The sequence below is a fragment of the Panthera tigris genome, chromosome D1 (assembly GCF_018350195.1).
Source record: "Panthera tigris isolate Pti1 chromosome D1, P.tigris_Pti1_mat1.1, whole genome shotgun sequence".
Classification (NCBI taxonomy): domain Eukaryota; kingdom Metazoa; phylum Chordata; class Mammalia; order Carnivora; family Felidae; genus Panthera; species Panthera tigris.
In genome coordinates this window covers 110995961-111022552 of record NC_056669.1, presented here as the reverse complement: position 1 = coordinate 111022552, position 26592 = coordinate 110995961, and positions in this window count along the sequence as shown.

Here is a 26592-nt window from a genome sequence, read left to right as displayed (position 1 = left end):
AGAGCAGAAAACGTCATAGAGAGAGCACCGGACTGAGAGCCCGGAGCCCCGGGTTCGGACTCGCATTTGCCTGGCGGGTCACCTGACCGCTCTCGGCGTTATCCGTCCTGGACAGGCTGGACCAGAGGGGCACTTCACACACCGCCTCTCTCTGAGCCCCAGGGGTCGACGGAGGTGCTGCGGGATCTGGTCTTAGGGCGACCGTGTGCGGACCGTATCAGTCAGCTACCACTGCGTGATAAACCGCCCTCAAACCCAGCGGTTTCGTGTGACGAACGTTGGTGTCTGTCTGTAGGCCCACGGATCGGCTGGGCGGTTCGCCGACCTGCCTCCGATGGTCTCGGCTGGACTCACCCACACATCTGCCGTCAGCTGGCCGGTCGGCCGGGAGCCGGCCGGTCTAGGGAGGCGTCTCTCGCGTGTCCGATGGCTGGATGGCTGCCTGCCGGGCGACATGGGCGTCTGGCCGTGCGTCCCCTCCTCCGGCAAGCCAGCTGGTCCACGTGCTGGGGCAGCGGCCTCCTGAGGTCCAGGCTCACAACTGCCCACCGGTTACTGCTGGCATGTTTTCCTGGCTAAAGCAAATACAAGATCGACGTAGGGTCGAGGGCAGGGGCACGGACTTCACCTCCCGATGGGAACGGCTGCCCCCCGAGGTCCGATCCAGGGGGAAAGCAGTTAGGGGCGTTTCTGCAACTGTTCCACCACAGGAACCAACACGAGGGGCTCAGAGAGGGAGCTGGCCCAGAAGGAGGGGGGATGTCGTGCGGATAGCACCGTCTTCAGAAAGCGGCTTGGGTTCCAGCTCAGGTCTGGATTTCACATCTTCCCCTAAGCCACCGCCTACGCTGTTCCTTCTTCCTGGAACTACCTTCCCCACACCCTTCCCTGGACATTTCTTTTAAGCAAGAAAACCTTGTTTCTGCTCCGTGTGGCTCGAACGGCCATTCACGCAACCAGCGGGCCCCACGAGGATGCCCCTGGAGCCCAGTGAGTGGCTCACGAGGCGTTTTCACGTGGCTCTCTCGTGATCCCGGCGGCGGTCTGGCGAGCGAGGCGGGGACCGCCACCTGACCCCACTTTGAAGACAGGGAGACTGAGGCTCGGCAAGGAGACAGCCGGCCTGAGAAGGCAGCCTGGTTTTCCCGGCTCTCCCAAGCCTAGTGTTCATGCTACATATTTTTTTTCTTGAATTGAGGTTCAGTTGACCACGCAGTGAAAAAGGCCGACCTGGGGTGTGCGGTCGGATGGGTTTGGACCGAGACCGGGCTCCTTGGAGAAACGTTTGGTTCCTGGGGCTCAGAAGCTACGAGATGAGCACCGTTTACGCAGGAGACGGGGGAGGAAGCGCTCCCAGAATGATGACAAGTCAGAAGGGGCGCGAGGGGCTCCCACTGGTCAGACGCAGAAGAGACTGAAGACGGGAAGAAACGAGGGTCGTCGTGTATCCTCACTTGGAGCCCTGGGTCCAGACAGGTTACCGCGAAGGGAGGAAGAGAGCGCAGAGGGTTGATCAGAGGCCACCCTCGCCAAGCGCCCTAGGCGAGCCACACCAGCCGCAGGCCGCCCGCAGCGGAACAGCCACGCGGGCTGCTGCGAGGGGAACACAGCATCGCGTCTGGGACGCTCCCACAAAGCAGGCACACCCTGCCTGGCTGTCACCATGGCGTCACGTCAGACGCACCCAGATGGACAGACGCTCTTCCCGATAGGTGGCCCGAACCCTTTGCGGACATCAGGGGCAATGCTGGGGACCGTTCCAGACCGAGGGAGCCTAAGATTCTGAACTGGACACTTTGCTGGAAAGATACTCGGGGGGGCGTAGTGACAGGTCAGGGCCAACCTCTAGATTCGGATGGCTCGGTGGTGATAACGTAGGACAACGTCTTTGCTTCTAAAGAACATGCGCTAGACGGGGGGCCCGGGTGGCTCAGTCGGTTAAGCGTCTGACTCTGGACTTCGGCTCAGGTCACGAGCTCACGGTTCGTGAGTTTGAGCCCCGCATCAGGCTCTGGGCTGATACGGCAGAGGCGCTTGGGATTCTCTCTCTCTCTTTCTCTCTCTGCCCTTCCCCTGCTCATGCTTGTGCTCTCTCTCTCTCCGAAATAAACTTAAAAACCATGAAAAAAAAAAAAGATCTATGCACTGGAGCGTTCGGGGCGATGGAGATACCACACTGGCTCCCCAAAAATAAAAGTTCCTCGTGAAGTTCTGACAACTTTTTTTAAGTTTGAGGTTATTTCCACAATTGAAAACTCGGTGTCCAGGGGGAAAGACAACGCAGCCTGAACTCCCCCCACCCTTGCATGGTTTCCCCGGCTCGGCACTTGGCACGAATGTCTGTGCTCCTCCCCAAATTTCCCTGTTGGTGCCCCAACCTCCAGTGCGATGGTATTAGGTGGGGGGGTTGGGGCTGTGGGAGGTAGGAGGTTTAGGACATGACTAATGAGAGGGGGGCCCTCGGAACGGGTTAGGGCCCTTCCGGGGAGAAGAAGAAAGAGAGAGAGAGACTGCTTTCTATGTGCACGCACGGGGGAAAGGCCGGGTGAGCACACGGTGAGGAGGGGGTCCGTCTGCAAAGCAGGGGGAGGGCCTTCGCCAGAAACCAACTCCGCCCGCGCCTCGGTCTTGGATGCTGAGCCTCAAGAACCGTGGGAAATGAATGTCTGCGTCTGAGCCGCCCGGTCCGTGACCTCGTCTTACAGCAGCCGGAACGAAGGTGGCAGGTATGGATGTACGTTGCCTCCCGGCCCTTGCGTATTAGCCTCCTGTTGTCGCCATAAGAAGTCACCACAAACTTGGGGAGGCAACAGAAATGTCTTCTCTTCGGGGTTCGGGGGCTGGGGGTCTGAAGTTCGTTTCGCTGCACCGGGGTCAGGTGTGGGCAAGGCTGGTCCCCGCTGGACGCTCCTGGGGACCTCTGCTCCTGGCTTTTCCCATTTGGGACACACACCCCCCCCCCATCACCTGGTCGTGACTTCTTCCCTGCATTGATGCGACCTCTGCTTGAACCTTAAGGCGGGGGGGTGGGGGCGCCAGGGTGGCTCAGTCGGTTGAGCATCCGACCCTTGATTTTGGGTCAGGTCATGATCCCAGGGTGGTGAGATCGAGCCCGGAGGCAGGCTTAGAGCCTTCCTGGTATATTCTCCACCCCCCACCCCCCGCTCCCTTCCCTGCTCACGCACGCTGTCTCTCTCTCTGTCTGAAATAAATTGTTTAAAAATTAAAAAAAAAAAAAAGGTTTTCTTTAAGTCAGCGGCAGATGACAAGGGCACACTCATTTCTGCACTGGAAGCTTCCCTCAGGAAGCGCGGGTTTGCCTCTGTCACGGTCACCGCGATGTTCACTGTGCTTGGACAGTGAGCTCCAAGCGGCATTCGCGAAATGCTTGCGGAACAAGAAGTGAGTCTGGACAAGTTTCCCCTTCTCCGAGTCTCAGCTTTCTCTCCCCCAAAAGGAGTCCCTCGAGAGCTCCTGTCTCCCAAGGCATGGTGAGAATTACATGCCGTGCTACATAGAAGCTCCTGGCACACGGTAGGTATTCAGCGTGTGTGGGCACCAGCCGTCTCCTTCCCTGCTGGGAGTGCCGAGTCGAGGGGCAGTCTTGGGGAGGGCGGTGCATCACGGAGGCGGTGGCCTTAGATGAGCAGGCTTGAGCCCCGTCTGGGCGTTTGGAGCTCCTCAGTGCCCTTAAAAGCTCCCCTGCTTTAGGGCCCGCAGCGGCCACGTTCCTGAGGCACGGGACAGCCCGCAGGCTGGGCGCCCCGCTCTCTAGCTCTGTGAACTCCCCCAGCTAGATGCCCCAGGGTTCTCCCGCTTGATGGGCGGATTTTCTCCTGCTCTTGGGTGGCCCGAGGAAAGGCCACTTGTGTTCCTAGCCCAGAGGCACCGAATACTGCACCCACCTTGGGTAGCTGCTCACATAGAGCCAGGAACTGGACAGGTGAAGAGGTGATGTGGTAGGGGAGAGGTGGACGGGGAGCGGGCAAGCGCTTTGAGGAAAACGGTCCCTTCTGCAAACGAACTTTCGGCAGGGTAGCTGTGCCTCGTCACCCAGCTGCAGAGGTCTCTGGTTCCACTCGACGAGAGCACTTACCGCGGATTCCATGACCCAGCAGGTGGCCCTTGCCCCCGTGAAGACGGGGCTGTTTACTGTGCCTTGTGAGTCGCGGAGGGTCAGCTGAGCCCAGGTTCTTCTGACAACTGAGTCGCCTGGTGGAGGGAGCAGGTGGAAGTCCACCCGGCCTTCTCCCTTCCCGTCTCCACTGCCTCGGCCCCCAGAGGTCGCTGACCCACCTGTCGGTACCTCAGGGTAAAAGCAATTGGGTGTTTCCGCTTTGTCATGCAGAGAAGCATTTAAAGAAAAGGAAGTGAAATTTTTTATATGAAAACATCACACCCAGCTTTCTAAATATTTACACACAACTGTGTCTCCGCCCTGAGGGCCCACGGCCTCTTGTTCCCCATTCAAAGCATGTCTCCTCTGTTCGGCTGATCGGGGGGGCCCGCCACGCCCTGTGTCTGCCTCTAGAGCACTCAGAACACTGATGCAACGGCCCGATTGCGTGTGGGGCTGCCCCGGGCAGGGCCCCTTGAGGCCAGGGGCCCCTCCCGTACCCGGGTGACCACAGACATCTGTTAGACGGTTTCCTCCTGTCCTCCAGGAGACCCGGCAGACAGAGCTGTCCTTTGAAATGCATACTGGATCCCACCACTCTCTGCTCTGGATCCCCCCTTGGCTCCTCACACCCAGAATAAAGTCCAGAGTCCCCAGGAGGCTTACGAAGCCCTGCATGGTGCCTCCGGCCTCAGTCTCTGACCTCAGTGCCCGCCACGCCCCCCGTGCTGGTTTCCTGGGGCCGCCGTGACCAATGATCACAAACCGGGGGGCTGAGAACAGCAAGAATTTATTCTCTCATGGTTGAATGCCAGAAGGTCAAATTCGGGGCATGGGCAGGGCTGTGCCCCTTCACGGAGGCAATATGGGAGGGTCCTTCCTGCCTCGTCCAGTCTGGGGTAGCTGCCAGCGGTCCTGGGCTTGTGGCCGCAGCCCTCCAATCTCTGCCTCCTCTCTGGCTGTCCTCTGTCTCTCTTATAAGGACACACGTGATGGCACTTAGGGCCACCCAGATGATCCAGGATAAACTTCTAATTTCAACACCCTTAACTTAATGACACTTCTTGTCATATAACATGACAGTCATGGGTTCCAAGAACTGAGACGTGAGCATGTGTTGGGAAGCCGCATATGTACCCCAATGTTCACACAACCCCAGCTTTCTGACCCCTGGGGAGCATGAGACACATTTCCAAGACCTTCTCCCCTCCCCCCCCGCAGGGGCTCACTCTAACCCCTTATGCAGGACTTAGTGGTCACCTCTACTCCTTCTAAAGCAGCACAACTCTTCTCTGTCCCACTCCTTGGCTTTATCATCACCTGACTTGAACACATTTGCATGTTTATTGTTTTATTTCCTGCCTCTCTCAATTAGCTTGAATGCCCCAAAGGGCAGGGGCTTCATTTCTGCAGAGCAGGTGAGCATTCCAGCACGGTTGTGATGTTCTGTGGTCATCAGGGACCCTGGCCCTTTCTATCTTTCTGTCCCTCCCCCTTAGCCTGCAACTTCCTTTCTCGTGGCCTCATGAGCCAAGATGGGCTGCTCCAGCTCCAGCCATCCTGTTGGCATCCCAGGCAGAGGGACGAAACAGAAGAAAGGGCAAAAAGCATTCTTCTGAAAGCCCTGTCTGATAACTTCTGCTCATATCTTACTGGCCACGTCACCTTACAAAGGTTCTATTACTAAAGAAAGGGGCAGGAGTGTGGAGGACGCACTAGCAGAACCCACACACCTGGGATCAAAGACAAGTTATCTAATTCTGGGCACTCGTGGATCTCAGGAGTCCACGTAGGGTTTAAATCAGCTGTTTCAGTTAAAGGTGATGTCAAGGGACGTAGGGTCAGGAACAAAGAGCGCCAGAAAGGGAGTCAAGAGACTGGGATGTCGTTAATTGCTTTGTGACTCTGGGTTAGTCCCTCCCTTTTTGGTGCCCATGAAGAGAGGATCAGAGGAGACCTTCGGCAGTAGTGCCATATTGTTATCTTCATCATCTTCATCATCTTCTTCATCATCTTCACCATCATCTTCACCTCCCTCCCTGAGACCAGCTTCCTCTTCGTCATCAACAGTCATATCATCCATCACCACCACCATCATCACCATCATCATCACCATCACCATCATCACCATCACCAACATCGTCACCATCACCATCATCACCATCATCATCACCATCACCATCATCACCATCACCAACATCGTCACCATCACCATCATCACCATCATCATCACCGTCACCAACATCGTCACCATCACCATCATCACCATCATCATCACCATCAACATCATCACCATCACCAACATCGTCACCATCATCACCATCACCATCATCATCACCATCACCATCGTCACCATCACCAACATCGTCACCATCACCATCATCACCATCATCATCACCATCACCATCACCAACATTGTCACTATCACCATCATCACCATCATCATCACCATCACCATCATCACCATCACCAACATCGTCACCATCATCACCATCACCAACATCGTCACCATCACCATCATCACCATCATCATCACCATCACCATCACCAACATCGTCACCATCACCATCATCACCATCATCATCACCATCACCATCATCACCATCACCAACATCGTCACCATCATCACCATCGCCAACATCGTCACCATCACCATCATCACCATCATCATCACCATCACCAACATCGTCACCATCACCATCATCATCCCAGCTCGTCCTGAGCACCTACTGTATGCGAGGTACGTATGCAGCATCTCATTGAAACCTTGCTGCAGTGATGTCAGAAGGTACTTCTGTCTCCCACCACCTCCATTTCTAGAATGAGGAAACTGAGGCACTCACAAAGGGTAAGCGATCCTCCCAGGCATATGGCTGAAAAGTGCTGGGGCTGAGATGCACACCAGATCCCCCTGGGGACCCCCACTGGGGTCCTTCTGTGTGGTTCCAGCCTCAGATGCCATTCACCCTGTGACCCATGGGACATCCAAGCCCTGGCCTCACCCAAGTGCTGATAGAAATTGCTTCATGGGCCGTTAACCCTTTCTCCCTGCCCACTACTTTGCCCCCCCCAAGGCAGTTGGGATGAGAGGGCCCCTGCTTCAAAGCCAGGCACCCGGTGCAGGGCTGCCTGTTAAGGAACAAAATTATCAAAGGGCCACATCAAAGCCTGACAAAGTGGCTTTCAGAAAGGCAATTTACAAAACAAAAAATGATTTCCCGTGAAACCGTGGGGGCCAGGTTGGTGAAGCCAATTTGAAAATGTTAGCTCCGAAGTTGGTTTTGCTGCTAAAAGTGAGAGCTCGCAGAGCTGTCTCGGCAGCATGATCAGCACCTTCCAACGTGAGACTGGGGCTCTGGGCTACTCCTGCCCACACAGGACTTGGGGCATGACAGGGGGAGCCTCTGGCCCTGCAGGAGCAGTGAAGTGAGAAAGGCACAGAGCCTGCATCCACTCAAGACCCAGAAGGGTGGCCCGCAGCTCCCTTGGCCCAGCTGCACCTGTCCCCAAGCTGCGAGCGGTCCACAGGCCCCCGGGAAAAAGGCCCCGAGGCTCTGGCTCCTTTCCATTGCCATCAGGGTGCTGCAAGGTGACCACTCACCTCCCCAGCCCCTCCGAGGTCATCACTGGGCCAGTAAAGCCCACCCGACCCCTCCTGAGTGCCTGGACTCGGCTCCTCTGTGCCCCCACCCTGAGAATCAGGTTTGCCCTGCAGCCCACTTTCTACTTGCCGTTAACAACAGCGATGATCGTCTGATGACTTACAGTAGGCTAGACACTCGAATCATCCTCGTCACTGCCAGTCTTTGTCATCGTCACCATGTTACTATGTTGTTAGCTAAGGTAGCACCTGTGCTCTGCCAGCACCAGCTAAAGACTTTGTATGGATTAACTCACTGATCCTGATGACAGCTCCACGAAGTGGGTGCCATCATCACCCCCGCTTAACAGATGAGAAACTGAAGCCAGAGAGGGCGAGGAATTGCACAAGGCCTCTCAGCTCACAAGGGGCAGGGCCAGGACTTCGGCTCGGGTCTATCCGACGCTAGGCACCTGCTCTCCGGTTTGGGGGTGGTGGGGGTCAGTCTAATGTGGGGCTGACCACTGAGCACTGCGTGTGGTGGACTCAGCTCGGGGCAGAAGGGGAGACCAGTCAAGAATAGGAAGGCTTCGTGGGATCCTCTGTCATCCGGAAAGGACGCTCTGTCCTGAGCATCAGGGGCTTAGCACCTGCTGGTGGATGCACAGAACTGGGGTGTCCTGGGGCCTTACGGGGGCCGCCTCTTGGTGAGCATGAGGGATGCCACAAAGCGGCCAAAGCATACATTTGTCACCAGGCTGGGAGCTACAGCCCGACTCTGAGAACCTTTCAATTCAGTGGCTGTGTGTTGATCTTGAAGAAGAGCGATTGGGCTAATGATGGAGGAACCAGACCAAATCACGTCGGGATATATACATATACAGACACACATGCATATGCATATATCCGTTCATACATATACATACTTACATACATATGCATACACACATATTCATATCCATATACACATATATTCACACATTTTTTTTTAACGTTTATTTATTTTTGAGACAGAGAGAGGCAGAGCATGAGCAGGGGAGGGGCAGAGAGAGACGGAGACACAGAATCCGAAGCAGGTTCCAGGCTCTGAGCCGTCAGCCCAGAGCCCGACGCGGGGCTCGAACTCACGGACCGCAAGATCGTGACCTGAGCCGAAGTCGGACGCTTAACCGACCGAGCCACCCGGGCGCCCCATTCGCACATTTATTTATAGTGTTATATACACCTATTTCACCTATGCGTATATATCTCCTTGATTTATGCGGGGACTGGACGGTGACTGTGGGGCTGGAAAGTCTGAAGATCCATGGGACAGGCCAGGAGCTGGAAACCCTCAGACTGTTTCTACCTGGGAGACCAGGCTGGGCCACTTCTGTAAGAGTCAAGGCCCCCGGGGCAGGTAGTTGCTATCGGCCCTGGAGGTGCCCCGCTGGGTGTGCCCCGGGCAGAGGCTCAGCTCGGGGGTAGCTCTGCCGGCGGGCACGGCCTCCCTTGCAGCCGGGACCCTCTTGGCTCACCCACTCGGCAGGCAGCCGGGCCTGGTGTCGCTCTCGCCGGCAGGAAGCTGGCGGCCGACCGCCCGTGGGCATTCCGTTTACAGAGGGTGCCAGGCTCCACGGGCCGCCGCCGCTTGGCCCCGTGTGTGACCCCACCCCCGTCCCGCTCTTCCTCCCACGGCAGGGGATCTGGGAAAGCCCAGGCTGCCCGCGGAGAGGCGGGGGAGGCCGGGCACCGTGCCGCTCAAGGTGTGCCAGACTCCAGGCGGCCCCCCGCCCCCGGCCCTTTCTTCCCTCTCCTTTTTGTTCGGGACCTTTTGATTGGGGAACAAGGCCCCTTTATGTGGCGCTGGGCCTCGCCGGTCCTCCCCGTCCCACCCATGGCTGGGGATTTCCTTTTCATCTGGAGCTAGGAGCCCGGGGCCCGGAGCAAGACGGCGGGAGGGATTTTCTGGTGTCACCAATCCTGGGTGACTCAGCTTTCAGTGGGGCATTGTGGCCCCGCAGCTTTGATATTTTAAGTGGGAATCGGCAACAAAGGGGGGGCCAGGGGCAGTGGGAAGGTGACGCTCTTTGCGAGGCCCCTTAACGGTGAGGCCTTCTCGGGCTCAACCGCTGAAAGGAGGCTCTTCTCCCAGGAGGACTATTCCCTTTCGGTGGGAGGACTGGCCTGTGACCCCAGCCTCTTAAGGACGACATTGAGCAGGGCTGCTGTCTCAGGGTTTAGGGGGTCGGCTGCCGACTTCCCCCACCCCCACCCCAGCACCCAGCCAGCTCGCCACCTGCCCTTAGCTCTGGAGCCTTCCCACGGGGGGGCCGCGGGAAGCCGCTCTGGCCAGAAGCTTCCAGGCAGAGAGGCACCTGGCGGGTCTCTAGCCCAGCTCGGGGGGGAGCTGGGGGAGCCTGACCGGCAGGGAGGAGCCTGGAGACGGCGGGGGCTGGGACTCCACGGGCCAGCAACACAGAGGAGACAGCTCCCCTTTGCTGCCATGCAGGGCCCGCGTGGAAATGACACTAGGTGGGGCCCGAAGCCGATCAGTTCCATTCTCTGTGCCTCCGGTTCTGGTCTGCAGGATGGAGACCCCACAGGGAGCTGTGAGGCGGTGCCCGCTCGGGGCTTCGAAAAGCAGCAATGCGTCCCAGGCACCAGTGAACTAGCCTTAGGATGGTCACGCTGCGTCCACCTGCTGGCTGGGTGTGAGCATGTGGCCCAGGGACGAAGCGGGCAGATCTGGCTCGGACCCCGGCTGGGAAGCCTGGGCTGCCACCTCCTGGCTCACTTCGGGCCCCTGCTGGGCTCAGTGGGCGTGGCTGTCGAAGGACCGGATGAGACACTCTCGGGGGAGGGTCCGGGGCTGTGCCTGGTCCCTTCCAGGCTCCCGCCGTTTCCACGACGATGGCTTTGATGGGTGTCTGGCGGGTTCTGGGCTGACTCGTGGCTGGATGAGGGCGGGAGAGCCCAGAGGCTAGCAGGGCTGTGGCCTCGGGGTCCCACGGCTGGCTTCAGATCCCGGCGCTCCCTTTCAGGGGCCGAGTGACCAGGCCAAGCCACCTCACATCTCCGAGCCTCAGTTTCCTCTTCCGTAGAACGGAGGTCCGACCCGTCCCGCTCCTCCGAGGACTCGATGAGATCACTCCGGGGGCCGGGCAGGCTCGTCCCGCTGTCGGGGAGGACACGGGGATCGGAGGACTCCCGGGTCAACTGTCCACGAGGCTGCAAGTCCTGCTGGGTCACCTCCCTGAGGCAGACACCTTGCTGCTGTGGACTCAGGACGGATGGACGACCACGGGGCCGGCCGCGGTCTTCCCGGTGGGGATCGTGGCCAACGTTCGCGGACGTTGCTGCGTCTCAGGCAACGTGGGAAGCCGTTCGCTTACATCATCCCCGGAGACAGCTGTCATTCTCTGCGTTTAACCAACCGGCTGGTGACGGTTGGGAAAGAGTGGCTTGCCTGCCTTCAGGGTCCGGGGGCCGAGGGAGCTTCAGATCCAGTCTGTGCCCGACCAGAGAAGACGGTGCTGTGCGGCCATGCCGGGCGCACGCGACCTGTCCTCGCAGATCCACCTCTGGGCAGGACGGGGTGGCCCACAGCCCCTGCCCACCAGGCGGAAAGGGGACGGGGAGCCTCACGATGCCCTGCGAGCCAAGGCGGGTGGTGGTGGTGTGGCCGACTCTCCCGTGTCCCCGGGGGCCTGGGAAGCCCCTCGTGTTGGCTCAGGGGGCCCTGGCGCGGGGAGGTGCTGGGTGTGCGTGGCCCCTATAACCAGGCCTCCGGGAGGTTGTAGACAGGGCTGCAAGGTCTTTGAGAAGCTTCCCGCTGGGGGGGGGGGGGGTGGCCTCCGTCCCCTCACCTTGAATGGGGGCCGGAGGCTCATCTACCAGCAGGCCATGGAGGAGAGAGAGACCATGCGGTGGCCAGGCTGGGGCAGGAGAGGCAGCAGGTTCGGTTAGAAGGCTGTGCGCTGAGGATCTGATGCGTAGCGCGGGGACCGCGGGACCCTTCGCGGTGGTGCATTCGCTTCACCACACACGACAAGGCTTAACTCCGAGGGGGCGTGCGTGCTCCTTGTGTGGCTCTTGAGACCCCTCCCGGAGGTACGTGTCTGTCCGTCCTCACGCTGTGCGTTTGTTAGTTATCACCCAGTGAAGTCACAAAACAGGACACGTGGCCCCCGCCTCCTTCTCTCGCAGCCCTTCCCCTGGGAGCGCTCCTCCGACAGACCCAGGGGAGCCCAGCACCCCCGCCAGGCGCCAGAAGGTTCCACGTCCAGGCATCCGGGTGCCCTCAGCCTCCTGGTCTCCCCACCGGAGGCCCCAGGCGTTGGGGGACGGCACGAGCCGTCTCCACAGGGTCCCGTCCACGTTCCCGACTCGCAGAATCTGAGAGCGCAGAGCAGCGAGCCCCGTGAGCCACCGCGTGTTGGGCTGTTGGTTATCCAGCCGTGCAACGGGGGAGGCTTCCGCTCGGGATACAAGGAGGCTACACGGCCAGCCCTCCGCGTGCGCCTCCCGACAGCCCCGAGGTCCCTGCAGCGCCCCCACCCCCACCCGGATGCCAGCGGTTTTGCAGCCCGGACACTTAGGAGTCGGTGATGGATCGTGCAGAACCGCTGATCCGGACCGGTTCTGTCCAACTGGAATGATGTCACGGCCCCATTTCCTGGCAGCCACACTTGAACGAGGAAAGAGGCACGGGGGGGCGGGGGACTGATTGAATAATATATGTTATGTGTGTTGACACATCCAAAAACAAGGTCCGTCACGGCAAAATGTGACGGCTACAAAGAATGTCGACGAGGCATTTTACCTTCTCCCCTGTGCACTAAATCTCCAAAATCTGGGACGTGCACTTTGCTCTCACAGAGCGTCGCAAGCCAGGCGTGGAATTGTCTCTGGGGACGCTTCATCTGCGTTTGGGTTTCTTAAAACTTGTAGCTGAAACGCAGATTTGCACACCCGGGTTGTCCCAGATGTACACAGACGTGTTCCAATAACGAGATCGGTGAGTTGTGTGTTTGTTTTTTAGCGTTTATTTATTTTTGAGAGACAGAGAGAAACAGAGCACGAGCAGGGGAGGGGCAGAGAGAGAGCGGGAGTCACAGGATCCTAGTCTGTCCTGTTCTGCCTCGGGAATTCACGCCTACTCCCCCGAGGCACGTGGCTAGAGATACGGGGCACCGGACCAGACAGGGTGCTGATGTGCCCCGTTGTCCCCTCTGGGAAGGGGGCTCACAGTCCCTTGTCCTACAGTCAGTTGAGGTGCCCAGGGCTCCGTGCCTCGGTTTCCCCATCTGTGGAAGCTTCATTACAGTGATGCCCGTGAGGCCGCCGCGGTGGGCGTCTTACGATGTAGGGGCAGAATTGTGTCCCCCTAAAAGATATCTCCAAGTGCCAACCCCCAGAAGCTGAGAACGGGACCGGGTTTGGAAATAAGGTCCTTGCAGATGCGATCAAGTTGAGATGCGGTCACTCTGCAGCAGGGTGGGCCCTGATCCGGTGACGGGTGTCCTTATAAGAGAAAAGGGAGACACAGGCGCCCGCAGGACAAAAGGCCGTGGGACAAGGGAGACAGGGCTGGAGGGCCCTGGCCATCGGAGCCCCCAGAAGCTGGGGGAGGCAGGAAGGGCCCTCCCCCAGAGCGTCCCAGAGGGAGCTCAGCCCCGCCCACACCTTGATTTCAGACTTCGGGCCTCCAGACCCAGGGGAAGAATGAATTTCTGTTGCTTGAAGCCTCTGAGGTGTGGTCTTCGATTAGGGCAGCCCTGGGGAAACCCAGGGGAAAGTCAGCTAGTGTTATGACAACCCCGGCTCCCCAGAACAGCCCCCACCCTGAGCCCGAGCCCAGGGGCCTCTCCGGGGGGGGGGGGGCCTGTGGTCTCCCAAACCACAGCCAGAACGTCTGACTTGGGGCCAGGACGTGACTGGGCCGTGGGGCAGGACCACGCTCGGGCCACCCGCCCGCCCTCCCCAGACCGCCCCCGGGTCTTTGAAAGTGGTCCCGGGCCCCAATTAGCCACCATTTCAGGTACTTAGCAAAGTTCTGCCGGTACTCAGAATGCCGGTCTGCCTCTCCGGAGCCTTTTCCCCTCCAGGCTTTGAAGAGGAATGATTTTTAAAGGCCGCAGTATTCCTTTAAAACCGGACAAATGGGCGGCGGGGAGGGCTGGAGTCCAGAATGCTCTGAAGAGGGATTGCGCTGAGCTCCCCTGACCCCCTGGTCCCTCCCCTTCCTGCCCTGCACCTTCCGCCGGGATGCCAGGGAAAGGCTGTGGGTGGGGGGCCCAGGGGGGGACAGGAGCCAGGGAGCAGGCCTGGGTCTAAATCCAGCACCCCAGGAGGAGTGAGACTCTGGGAAAGTCATTCAAGTTTCTGGACCTGTCTGTCTCCCCTTCTGATGGGGGTGTGGGGACGGGATCATCCCCCGGCTAAGGTCATCGCTGCCGGCATTGTTAACAAAGAACCCAGTCTGGGGTGTGGGGGCTGAGCCCCTCGGGTCCCCCGGCTGGCTGTGTGACCATCCCGAGTTTCTTGCCCTCTCTGGGCCTCTGGCTTCAACTCTGAATGAGGTAGTGACCAGGTAGAGGCGGAGAAGGAGAAAATTCCCGAGAAGGGAGGCAGGAGGGGCACCAGGGGGCCCGGCCCAGCGCAGCCCAGCCCCCCCTGCCTTGAAGGGTAGTCTGAGCAGCACCAGGCCCACGACCGCTGGGGGGTCCTCCGGGCTGCGATGCGTGAGCTTGGCCCGGCCCACCGCTGAGGGACCAGGGGGCGTGCAGGTCGGCTGCCCAGGAGAGGGGGGCATCCTGCCGTCCCCCACCTGCCACCAGCTCCCTGGGGCGGCAGGTGCTGGGAGGGCCGGGGACTCCGGTGCCGGAGGCCTGGAGCAGGTCGGCATTTTGCGGGGTCCTGCCCAACGGGTCTCTCCACTCCTCCCGAGACGTCTGCCGGCCAGTCCTGGGAGGGAGGGGGCCTCTGAGAACCCAGGGCTGTGAAATGCCCAGTGCGGAAGTTCTCTGCTGGCTCTGCTCTGGCCAAGTTTTCTAACACCAAGCCCCTGAGTGTCCCCGAACTCTTCAAACCCGCGTACCCCGCCCGCGCAGACAGAGCTGGGGCTGCTGGGGACACTGCACTTGCGGCCTCCTGCCCGGAGCAGCGCAGGTGGGGTCTGGTTACCTGAGTCCCGGTCGGTTGGTCGTGAGCCGGGCAATGTGGCCCCCGCCCCCACGCCCTCCACCCGCACCTGAGTGAGCCAGAGAACCCCAAAGGAATTTGGAAGTGACGCTCTCAGGAAACCCATTCATGGGGAAATGAGTTATTTTTGTCCTCAAGACAATGGGATGGGTGACGGGAGAGGAAGAGGTCACTCCCCACCCCCACTCCTCTGTGCCCATCACTCTTGTGTCGGTTTCGTGTCTGCCTCCCCCCTGCCAAGACCTGCCGCAGGTGACATAGGGATTCCGTCCTTTTCCTATAAAGACGCGTCTCTCTTTTCCCTCCTAGCTGCGAACAAAAGATCCGTGCAATGTTGGGATCTTAAGCCCCCCCCCCCTTTGCAATGCTTAAGTCTCCTGAGGCTTCGAGATCAGATCGAGATGGGCAGTTCTGAGAGAGCCTGGGGGTTCCGGCTCCCTGCCCCTGAATCCCAGCTCTGCCCCTCGGCCACTCAGCACCTGCCGGCAAGACTTCTCTGGGCCTCGGTTTTCTCGTCTCCGAAATGGGATACTCCTCATGTCTGTCTACCAGAGTAGTGACGAGGCCGTAGGCGAGTTCTTGTTTATAAAGTGCTCCGAAGGGCATGTTCTGTGTACCAGGCGCCGTATCAGTGTCTGGCTGATGGTGTCACCTTTGGGCGGACTGCGGGCGCCTACAGATCAAATCCGGAGGAAAGGCGTCGCAGGCTTGGCTCTCTCTTTCTTGCTGATGGTGACCGAAAGGGGGCGCACCCAAAGCCCAGCTCACCCACGTACGGGCCGCACGGCGCTCCGCAGAGCGGTCACCTCCTGTGCCTCAGTCTCCTCGTCTGTGGAATGGAGCGAGCAGCACCCACCCCGTCGGCGACGTGGACCTCGGAGGCGGCGCAAAGGAGAGAGTGGCCGTGAACGGGAGGTTGCTGCCCCAACAGGGAACCGCTTGAGAGATGATGAGATTTGAGAGACGTGGAGGGTTGGAGGGGCCGTGGCTCTTGCTGGGTGGTCAAGTGAGGGTCCCCGACGAGGTTCAGTGGGGAGCACTGGCTCCTGGCCCTGCCCGGGCACAGAGGGCGCCCCCCGCCCCCGCACGACCCCTGCCGGCCCGGATGGGCTGCTGTCACTCACCTCTGTCACCCTCCTTCTCCGCGGTCGTAGATGTTGGCTGGCTTTCCCCGCCCCCGCCTTCCGCCAGGAAAGCCCTGGATCCCGTCCATCCTTGTTGGGTCCTTGCTCACGGCCTGGCGGGAAGCAGGAACTCGAAAGCGGTTAAACAGCCCATGTATTTTGGTCTCACAGACGGTCTAAGAGAGCGGTTGCCATCGTGGCGGACGTCACGTTGGCCTGGACGACCTTGTTGGACATTTGGAAGCAACGGAGCCTCGAGTGCTCGTGGTGAAGACAAGCCACGTCTCCGGGCTCCTACCCTGTGCTTCTGGAGGAAGCTGCCGGGGGCGGCTTGGGGAGGGGGGTCTCCAGGTGGGCCCGTGCCCTCTGTGCTGGTATCGGCGGCCCGAAGGGCTGTCTGGCTTCGATCTGTCACGGATGGTCACCACTAGTTTGAACACGTACTCTCGAGGCCACCTCGAGGGCCATCACCCTTCACGATGCTCCCGACGGAAGAGAGACAGAAACGCAGGTGCCGACCGGCTCTCAACAAACGCTCTTTCGGGAAGGAATTAAGGTCTGGGTGTTCTGAGAACACTTTTGCAAGAGGTTTTGATGAGCAAGCGAATGTCCCCTTCCTGGGACATCTTGCACTTTCCGGGCTTTGGGGGCAGGTCCCAGGAGCTGGGTCCTCAGACGCCAGTACAGCCCCGGGCTTCAGTGTCCTTTCCATCCCAGGACCAGTGGGAGGCCAAGGCCACTCGGGCATCTGGTGAAGCCAAAAGCAAAGATCAAGGAGAGACCGAAGTGCATAAAGGGAGACGCAGGCCTTCCAGAGGGCCTTCCCAGGGATGCCGTCCCCCTCTCCCTCCTGGTCTGCACCACAGCATACCGCACAGGCTCCTCCCAAGCCCCCACGCCTTCCTCCCCGCTGGCCGAGGGCTGATGGAGCGAGTGCTCTCGGTGTCTGGTCTGTCAGGGCGGGGAATGAGTCATGGCTCCAAAGGCCTGCAGCCCGGGATCTCAGGTATGAAACTGGTGCAGGCAACCTGAAGTGTGTGTGTGTGTGTGTGTGTGTGTGTGTGTGTGAGATGGGGAGAGAGGGAAAGAGAGAGGAAGGGAGGGACAGAGAAAGGACCGGCAGAAAGGAAGGAGAGAAGGGGCACCCGGGGGGCTCAGTCGGTTGATCGTCTGACTTTGGCTCAGGTCATGACCTCGCGGTTCATGAGTTCGATCCCCGCATCGGGCTCTGTGCTGACAGCTCAGAGCCTGGAGCCTGCTTCGGATTCAGATTCTGTCTCTCTCTCTCTTCCTCTCTGCCCTTCCCCAGCTTGTGCGCTCTCTCTCTCTCTGTCTCTCTCTCTAAAACAAATGAACTTTAAAAAAAATAATTAAAATAAAGAAAGGAAGGAGCGAAGAAGGGAGGAAGGGACATCTACAGACGTCAGCGGCTTTGCAAGGCATGGGGACCAGCGAACTCCGGCCCTCTGGTCAGTTTTGCTTTGAGGAAGGGTGGGGAGTGCCGAGCTCAGCAGAAGCAGCAGCTGGGCCTGGGCTGGGGAGGCAGAGGTGATGGAGAAGGCTCTCTGGGGCTGGGGGCAGCGGTGGCATCCCTCGGTGGCATCCCGGGGTGCGTCTGAGACTCCCAAGGGGGCAGTTCATAGTCCTGTTATCCTCATGTGGCTGCAGTGAGGGTGAGTGGGCGCTGGGGGGCCGGGGGAGCCAGAGAGAGAAAATGAGGCGCTCTCACCAGTGCCCCCCTAGCCTCACGTGCAATCCTCACGACGGCCTCACGAGGGCGTTGCTGCGGCTGTACCCATTTTTCAGATCTGGAAGCTGAGCGGAAAGTTACACCCCTGCCCAGCTCCAGGATTTGAAATACACAAGTGCTGGGGACCTGGCCGGGAGGGCAGAGGAAGGGGTTCCCTACATCTCAGGGAGCAACCCCGCCTCTCGGCTCATGCTCTGCAGAGGAGGGAGCCCAGCTCGCAGAGGAACACGGCAGGGGGACCAAACGCTGGCCTTGCTGGGTCCCAGCTGGGGACTGGGGACCTAAGCTGGTGAGGAGTACGGAGGACCACATACACCCCACCCGCGGCCGGCGCACGGCCCACAGGGGTCTCTTACCGTGCTCACGATGCAGTGCTCACCGTTGCTGCTGTTCCTTAGGAATTCGGCCAGGCTGCTCTCAGATGGGCAGCCCCCGAGAACCGCCCTGGGCGGCTCCGAACACCCAATTTCAGCGGCTAGCTTAAAAGAAGTGGCCGCTGCCTGTTGTCTCCACACCGGGTGGGGGCTGGGGCCCCATCACCCTGCAACCTGCTATACGGGTCGGTGTGCTCTCGGGTGCTAAGATGGGGGGGCGCACCAGGGACGGAAGGGTGTCCTTTCTCTGTTTCAAAGATAAGCCTGGCCTGTCACGAAAGACCGCCTACGGTGTGGTCCATTTGCACGACGTGGTGAGAACAGGCAAATTCATACGGGCACCCACGATGGAGGGCTTGCCGGGGGTTGGCGGGGTTTAGGAGACAGGACAGGGACGGCTAAGGGCTGTCGGCTTTTGGAGGGGTAATTAAAATGCCCTAGCGTTGACAGGGATGGTGGCTGCCCAGCCCTGAATGGACTAGAACCCACTGGGCCACGCAGCTTGGGCGGGTGCCCCGCGTGGGACGTGAGTTGTCGCTCAACAGAGCCGCTATAAAAACAAGCAGTTTTGTGCCTCGTCCTCGCAGGAAGCACCCAGACCCTGGCCTGAGGCTGAGGCCCCCGCCTGCCCCAGCAACGCGGGCCACCCACCAGGCTGTCCCCATGGCGCCGATGACTGGAGCATCGGACAGAGCAGCGGGGACCCTGAGCGACTCTTTGCTGTGGTGCCAGGCCGCCGAAGTCTGGCTTTGTCTGGGTGTGAGAGAGCCGTTTTGGAAGCTCCCCGGTGGTCATCGCGATGCTTCACAGGCGAGGGGGCAGAAGCCACAGTGGGGACGAGCACTTCCCCTTGTGTCGTTTCCGGGAGCTCTGTGTGAGGGGACCCACGCTCCTCAAGTGCCTGTGAGGCCCACACTCACAGCAGGGACTGGCGGCAAGGGGCCCGAGCCTGTGGGCAGCATTCTGTCCCAGTTCGGGTGTCATGGGGCCCAAAGCCCCCACCCCACGCCTCCGCCCGGTGACCCAGAGGAAGTGCCGTGCGGCCACCCAGGTCAGGGAGGGCGCCTGGGGGACCAATGGCTGTCGGTTTGCAGGAAGGACAGGGGCACGGCAGCTCTTTCCTGGTCCCGGCCAAAGGCAGGGTGCTCTGGGGGGCGGTGCAGCCCAGCCCGGCCCCCTGCCCGCACCCCAAAGGAGTCCCTACCCTCAGAAGCAGTGCCACGTGAGGGGCAAAGGTCGGGGCGGGTTTCAACTGGGACTCTGGTGCCGCTTTTCACCCAGAGCCAGAGAGCCGGAGAGCTGGCTGAGAACCTTCCGGGTTGGGGGGCCCCGAGCCACAGGGCAGGTCTCCTTCGGGAGGGCCAGCCAGCCGCCCATAGTGACATTTTTCACATCTGTGTGCACGTCCCCAGCAGAGACCCCCGGCACTTGTCAATAACCCAGTCAGGACACTCGCCCGGGAACAGCCCGCTTTCCACCGGCCTAATGACGGCAGCCCACTGTCCAGCCCATTGTCCCGTAATCCATTGCTCAAAGGACTTAAAATCCAAGGCAGGACGACATCGAGGCCAATTGGCTACGTGGTGCGGGTCTCCAACACAGGTGGCCGTGCCTGTGCTGGCCCCGGGGTCTCCTCGTAAGTCAAGCGGGGGCTTTGCTTCAGCCCATCAGTCCGTCCGTCCGTCCTGGAGTCAGAGCAATTGCATCTTGCAGGGTCAGTGCTCTGTGCACGGTGGGAGCGTGGGTCTAGGGCCTGGTGTCCCCGAGGAGCGCCGCACGGGTCTGTAACGCACGGCTTTCGGGGCCGCGGGGGAGCGCCTGCCACGGCAGCGCATCTCAGCCCCACGAGAACCATGTCGCATCCCCATTTTACAGAGCAGGAGGCCGCAGCCTGCCGAGGCCCATTTGCCCAAGCTCACACGGGCGGTGGGTGGCCGGGGGGGGGGGGGGGAGCCCCGTGCCACGTTGCTGCCGTGTGGTCTCCCTCACCGGCCACGCGGGGGCGGTTCGGGTCGTTTCTGGCTTCACGTGCTTCCTGATGGTGCAGTGGACATTCTTGGGCATGATTCCTTTCCTTTTTTAAAAATGTTTACTTTATTTATTTTGAGAGTGAGAGAAAGCACGTGAGCAGGGCAGGGGAGGGAAGGAAAGAGAGGTAGATTCCCAAGCAGACTCCAGGCTGTTTTCGAAGAGCCTGACTTGGGACTCGAACTCATGAACCGCGAGATCATGGCCCGAGCCGAGATCGGGAGTCAGATGCTTAGCCGACTGAGCCAGCCAGGCGCCCCTTGGACTTCGTGGGGTCCCTAGAGCAAGGAGACATTGTTGCAGAACTGGCCGGTGTCCCTCAGGGCCTCTGCAGGACGTGCCGAGCCCCACTCTCGGTCACTGACCATTGTCCTGACAGTCCTACCGGCTGGACAGAGTCTTTCCAGGGTGAAAAATGCCTTTTAGAAGCAACGCTCGGGGCGCCTGGGGGACTCAGTTGGGCGTCCGACTTCGGCTCAGGCCATGATCTCGCGGTGGCTTCGAGCCCCGCGTCGGGCTCTGTGCCGACAGCTCGGAGCCTGGAGCCTGCTTCGGATTCTGCGTCTCCCTCTCTCTCTCTGCCCCTCCCCTGCTCGCACTCTATCTCTCCGTCTCAAAAATAAACATAAAAAAAAATTTTTTTAATAAAAAAAAATAAAGTATACTCTTCATGGGATGCCTGGGTGGCTCAGTCGGTTGAGCGTCCGACTTCGGCTCAGGTCACGCTCTCGCGGTCCGTGAGTTTGAGCCCCGCGTCGGGCTCTGTGCCGACAGCTGGGAGCCCGGAGCCTGCTTCCCATTCTGTGTCTCCCTCTCTCTCTGCTCACGCTCTGTCAATCTCTCAAAAAATAAATAAACATTCAAAACAAATTTAGAAGCAGCGCTATGCTCTGATGGGGAGTCCTTGGTGGGGGTGGGGGTGGGGTTTCTAGTCTACAAATTCTCTGGAGTTTTGCCAAACCAAATGCTCCATCGCTGTTGGGAACAGAGACTCCCGGCGGAGTGCGTCCTGCCGGCCGGCGGGATGGGACAATACCGTTCCGCCCCCCGCTTTGCCAGCACTGGCAGCGAAACGGGACGCAACACAAAGCGTGTGCCTGGCCCGCTCCTTCCCGCCCTCGCTGCCTCGCCGCCTTCGCCGGACCGTGGCTTCCGGCCACACAGGCCCATCTGGCACGGGCACGGGCCCGGCAGCCACAAAATCGGGTGCGGGGGAGGGGTGGGGGGCTGGGGGCAGCCACATCTGAAGGGCTGGACTTTGATTTGTGGAGCAGGCGCGGCCGGACCTGACCCAGAGGCAGAAGGGAGGGCGCGTCCCCAGAAATCTCCCGTGCCCGTGGGGACGCGGTCTAGAGGACCCACCCTGGCCGGCATCCACTGGAGAGGGCACCCACCGCGGGGAATCCCCAAGGCTGGGACGTGCCCGGCTGGTCCCCCGGGACGCAGGCCCCTCGACCAGGCCGGCCCTTTGCCCCCAGAACTCACTCTCGGGAAGCTCAGCCCAGGTCCCGGCTCCTCTGGCTTCTGTCGGCTCAGGGACGGAGGCAGACGCTGCAGAGCCCTGACGTGTTGAGCGAAGGGCAGACACTGCCTGCCTTTTTGACGCTTGGAATGGCCAGGGACTGACAAGGAATGGAACAGTGGGGCTTCTGGAAAATTCTGGAGCCCACCCGTCCATCGATGCCGGCCCCTGTGCTTACATGGCAAGGGCCTTCCCCCGCAGGCAGACAGACTCGGGTCACAGCAGAGCCGGGAAGTGCGGAGAGGAGGGGCGGCCCGAAGGGGCAGAGGGAACGTGCTGGTCCCTGGGGGGCCAGGGGTCCTCCCTGCCAGCGCCTCTCCCTACGCCCCTGCCCTCCCCTGGCCCGCCCCCCACAGCTCAGCTCGCCCTCCCTGCCCCCTGCCCTCCGTGTCACACGGGATCGTGCTGCCATAGACAGGGACGGCACCTCCGCCCCAGCAGGGGACAGCAGGAGACTGAGCCCCAGGGGCCTCAGGCTGTGACTGCGTTTGGAGACAAGGTGTTTCCACAGGGGATTGAGGTAACACGGGGTCACCGGGGTGGGTCCTGATCCCAGACCTGTGGGATCACAGAAGAGGGGATCGGGACACAGATACCCACAGAGGACACGGGGAGAGGCTGGCCGTCCGCACACAAGGACAGAGGCCTCGGGAGGCCCCGGCCCTGCCCACGCCCGGACCTCGGGCTCTGGCCTCCAGAACCCTGGTTGTTGCAGACACACCCACCTCCCCGGCAGCAGCCTGAGCTGACGCGTGCCGTGCCCAGCACGTACGTCCCGCCCTGTCCCCCAGTCACCTTCCCGGCGCCGGGCAGGGGCACTGGCTCCTGACCGCTTGCAGCCGCACTGACTCGAGCGGTCACCCTCGAACCCTCACGCCCAGGACAGCCGGCCCTCGAACTACGCCGGTTTGGGCCGCACGGGGCCGCTTCTATGCGCTTTGTGTATGAACACGGGACAGGGCCCTGCGTGCATTTTCTCTTCCTCGTGATTTTCCTGATGCCATTTTCTCTAACTCGCTTTATTGTAGCAACACGCCCTACGATGCACCTGACGCCCGCGACCCGTGTTCCTCGCGTTCGGCCGCTCGTGGTGTCGGCGAGGCTACCCGTCAACGGTGCGCTGTTAGTAATTAGGCTTCGGAGTCAGAAGTTATACTTGGGTTTTCAACGGGGTGGCGGTGGGGAGCGGACCCTCCTAACCCCAGGTCGTTGCGGGCAGAGGGGGTTACCGTCCCTCCTCCCGCAGACCAGGAGGCTGGGGCACACGGAGGCCGTAGACACAGGCCACGGAGGCCAGAGGCCACGCGCCTGGTCACAGCGGCCGCTCCGTGGGATGCCCTGTGCCAGGCGCTGAGGGGGGCCGAGGAGTAGGGCTGAGGGGGGCCGAGGAGTAGGGCTGATAACTGAAGGCACGGGCTTCTCTCTGGGGAGAAGAAAAGCTTCTACGATAGACCCGGTGACGCATTCGCCCAGCCGTGCAGACAAAGTAGACGCCTCTGAGTTGTACTCTTTCGGTGGGCGGATGGTGGGGTGTGAACTCTATCTCAGTAAAGCTCTTTAAAATAAAAAAATGGGAAGAAATGAAATTTTCAAAAGACCCAGCTTGGGTGGTGGCAGCGCTAAGCCTCCAGGCCGCAAAAAAAAAAAAAAAAAAACCCAAAAGAGACCCTTCCAAGTCTCGTTTGCCTCCTCGGTGAGCCGCTGGGCGCGTGGGGGGCTCCCGGCCCGTGACGCCGCTCTGGAGCCGGGCCCAACCCGAGGTGCCACTGGCACGTAGGAAAGCGGGGGTCCTGCACCTGTCCGTGCACAGAGTTCAAGCGCTCTTGGGGGCCGATAGCCCCACAGCCCCCGCAGCCCAGGGTTCCCGGGACATTTGCCACCATCAGAGGAGAGTTAGGCGCCCCCCCCAACTGGCGGGCTCCTGGCCGGTGCTGGGCCAAAGCCCTGCCCTTAAGAGTGACGAGGGCGGCCAGCCGGTCCACCCGGAGTCTCCCAGGCAGAGACCTGGCCTGGCTGGGGGCAAAGACCCACCCCTGCGTAGGCCCTGGGACCCCGCAGCCTGTGGGGGAAAGGAGGGCCAGGTGCCCAGGCTGAGGCAGACAGATGGCGATCCCAGCCTCCCCACCCGGGGCCCCCAGGTGTGTGACCCTGGGCACGTCCCTTCACCTCCCCGCGTGGGGCCGAGCAGGACTGTCTGTAGGCCTTCAGGGCCCGCCAGCTCCAGGCAGGCGGGCTCGGGGCCCCGTCTCTCTCCCACTGCTCCTGCGGGGCCTAATTTAGAGTGAGTTGGGGGCCTGCAGCCAGCACCGCGTAGGAGAGTCACCCCAGTTGGCGGGCGGGGACCACATCACAGGACACTGCTCCCTGTCCCCTCCCCTTCCCTGGCTCCCTTTCCGGGGTAAGGGACTGGAGGCGTGGGGGTGGGGTTACAGGGGGTGACCCAGGCACCCGACAGGGCTGGGAGGTGATCGGGGGTGAGGGCACCCAGAGCAGAGATCTGGGGGACTGGGAGCCCGTAGTGAGGCAGGCTGGGACCAGGCCTGGGGGTGCCCGTGCTGGGGTCGGGAAGAGACCAATTAGTTAAACGGCAGCGGTGACCATTTGGAAGCAATTAACAGGGTCGCTATCACCAAATTACCCACCCCCCCCCCGTTCCGTATTGGCGGGGGAGGGGCCCAGGTCCCCGCGGCTGCCCCAGCCCAGCCGCCCACCCCAACTCTGTGCATGAGGTTCCTGCCGTGCCAGGAGAGGACCACGAAACCGGGCACCCCTCCCTCGGCTGGGCCTGAGCGTCGGGACCCAAGCACAGGCCCGAGGAGGTGTCCGGGGGCTTCCTGGGCCAGGAAACCCAGGGGTGGGGGGTGCGCAGGGAGCTCTAGACGAAGGGGCTGGGTGAGCCGTGGCCCGGAGCCCGGAGGAAAGGCCTGGGCGGTGGACTGGCGTGCAGGCAAGCGGGCAAGTCCCGTGAGCACCAGCAGAAGGCGACGCGGGTGGGGGAAGGCAGGGGTGGGTCTTCCGCCGCTCTGTCTGACTGCAGGGCGGAGGCCGACGCCAGGGTCCAGGGAAGAGGAGAGAACACAGCCCAGCGAGCTGTGCCGCCTTGGAGAGGTGACACTGACAGAAAGCCCGTGGTGAGCGGGAGCCTCCGGAAGGGACAGCTGTGGGTCCCGGCGTGCCTGCTGATACGCTGTCCTGTGGGTGGGGCAAGCTCGGAGCTGGTAGGGTGGCAGGGACGTTGCACGGCTGATTCCACTGGGTGTTACCACCTCTGAGGCATTTCATACACAAGGAGCGAGCATCTCCGAGGGGCGATGCTACACGGCCACGGTCACATGGCTAGGAAGTGGCTCGGCTATCCATTCGTTCATTCATTCATTCATTCCAGGAATGTGTAGTGAGGGGCTCCTGTGTGCCATCCCAGGCCAGATCTGGGGGGTGGGGGAGCTCCAGGGAGTAAGCTCCCCTCTTGGCTCTGTGCTTGGGGGCTTCCCCGGGGGCTGTCCTCTGTCCTCCTTAAAGCAGGCACTGTCATTAAGAATCTGGGGCTCCGACCATCAGTGGCCTCGTCTTCGGATTGTTCACGGGCTCTGTCTAGACAGACTCTGGCCAGGAGTCACCTCCCCAGGGATTGAGGTGCTGGGTGATGCCCTGCAGAATGTCCCCCCAGGGGACACCCAGGACCCGGCAGGCACTGAGCGTGCTCAGGTGGGCTCACTGAGGACCGCTCTGTTTGTGTTAGGCCAGGGCAGGAAGAAATGTCCCGGGGGAGGGGGGGGGTGTTAGCTCCTGCAGCTCAGGGGAGTCCCCTGGTGCCCTGCACACCTGTCCCTCCCCTGGGGGACCAAGGTCCCAAACCTTGATGCTGGTAGAAAGAACAGGGATGCCAGCCCGGGGCCACCGGCCCCCGTGGGTGAGCTCTCTTGCTTGAGTTGAGCCTGTGGGTCCCATCTGGCTGGCTGCTGGCCAGGGGCCTGCGGGAGGTGGAGGCCAGGGGAGCAAGAGAAGGGAGGGGGGCTGTGGCTTTCCCCAACACTCTGTCTGAAGCCCTTCCTCACCGGGGTCCCTAGGGGACAGGGTCCCCCCTCAGGCCAGGGGCCACCCGGAAGCCGCTGCTCCCCCAGGACAGGGATGGCGGCCACCCCCCCTCCTGCCCCCGCTCATGGCTTTCGTCTCCCTCCTCGGTGGTCACCAGACTCCTACAGCTTTTCTCGGATCTTCCCCGGGCTCCCCCGGCTCTGTCTCCACTTGGCGGTCTGTCCCTCCCTCTCCGTCTCCAGCTCTCCCGTTTTTCCCTCTGAGGCGGCCTCTCTTGCTCTCCAGCGCTGTGCCTCTTTCCCTGGCTCCCCCGACCCCCTCCCGCTTCCCCAGTCCCCTCTCCGGCCGGCTGCTGGGACCCGAGCCTCCCAGGCCGCCCGACGTGCGCCAGCCTCGCCCTCCCGGATTCTGCCAGGCTGGGGGGCGCCGCAGGATAAAGCGCCTCCGGCCCGGGCCGGGCCGCCCCGCCCCGGGGCCACCAGGACAGCGTCGCGCTCCAGCAGGGAGCCCCGGGCGCAGACCCAGCCCCGGGGTCCCCCACGCGCTCCCGCGCCCCGGGGCCCTCCCCTCCGCCGCGCCCCGCGGCCCCCTTCATTATGCGCCTCCTTTAATGGGCGTTCGCCAGCGCGACTTCCCCGCAAGTTGTTTTCGCGGACATCAGTCATCGGCGGCGGTCCCATTGTGCCGGGGGATTGATGGGGGGCGGGAGGGGGTGACAGGGCCTGGGGCGGCCGCCTCGAGGCCTCGGTCTATAATTTTCGGAGGCATAATTGGCCTGGGGGGGAGGGGGCGGGGGCGGGGGCGGGGCGGGGCGGGAAGGGACCTTTCGGAGCCGGGAGGGCGCGCGGGGGCGCGGAGCCGCGGCTCGACGGCGCTG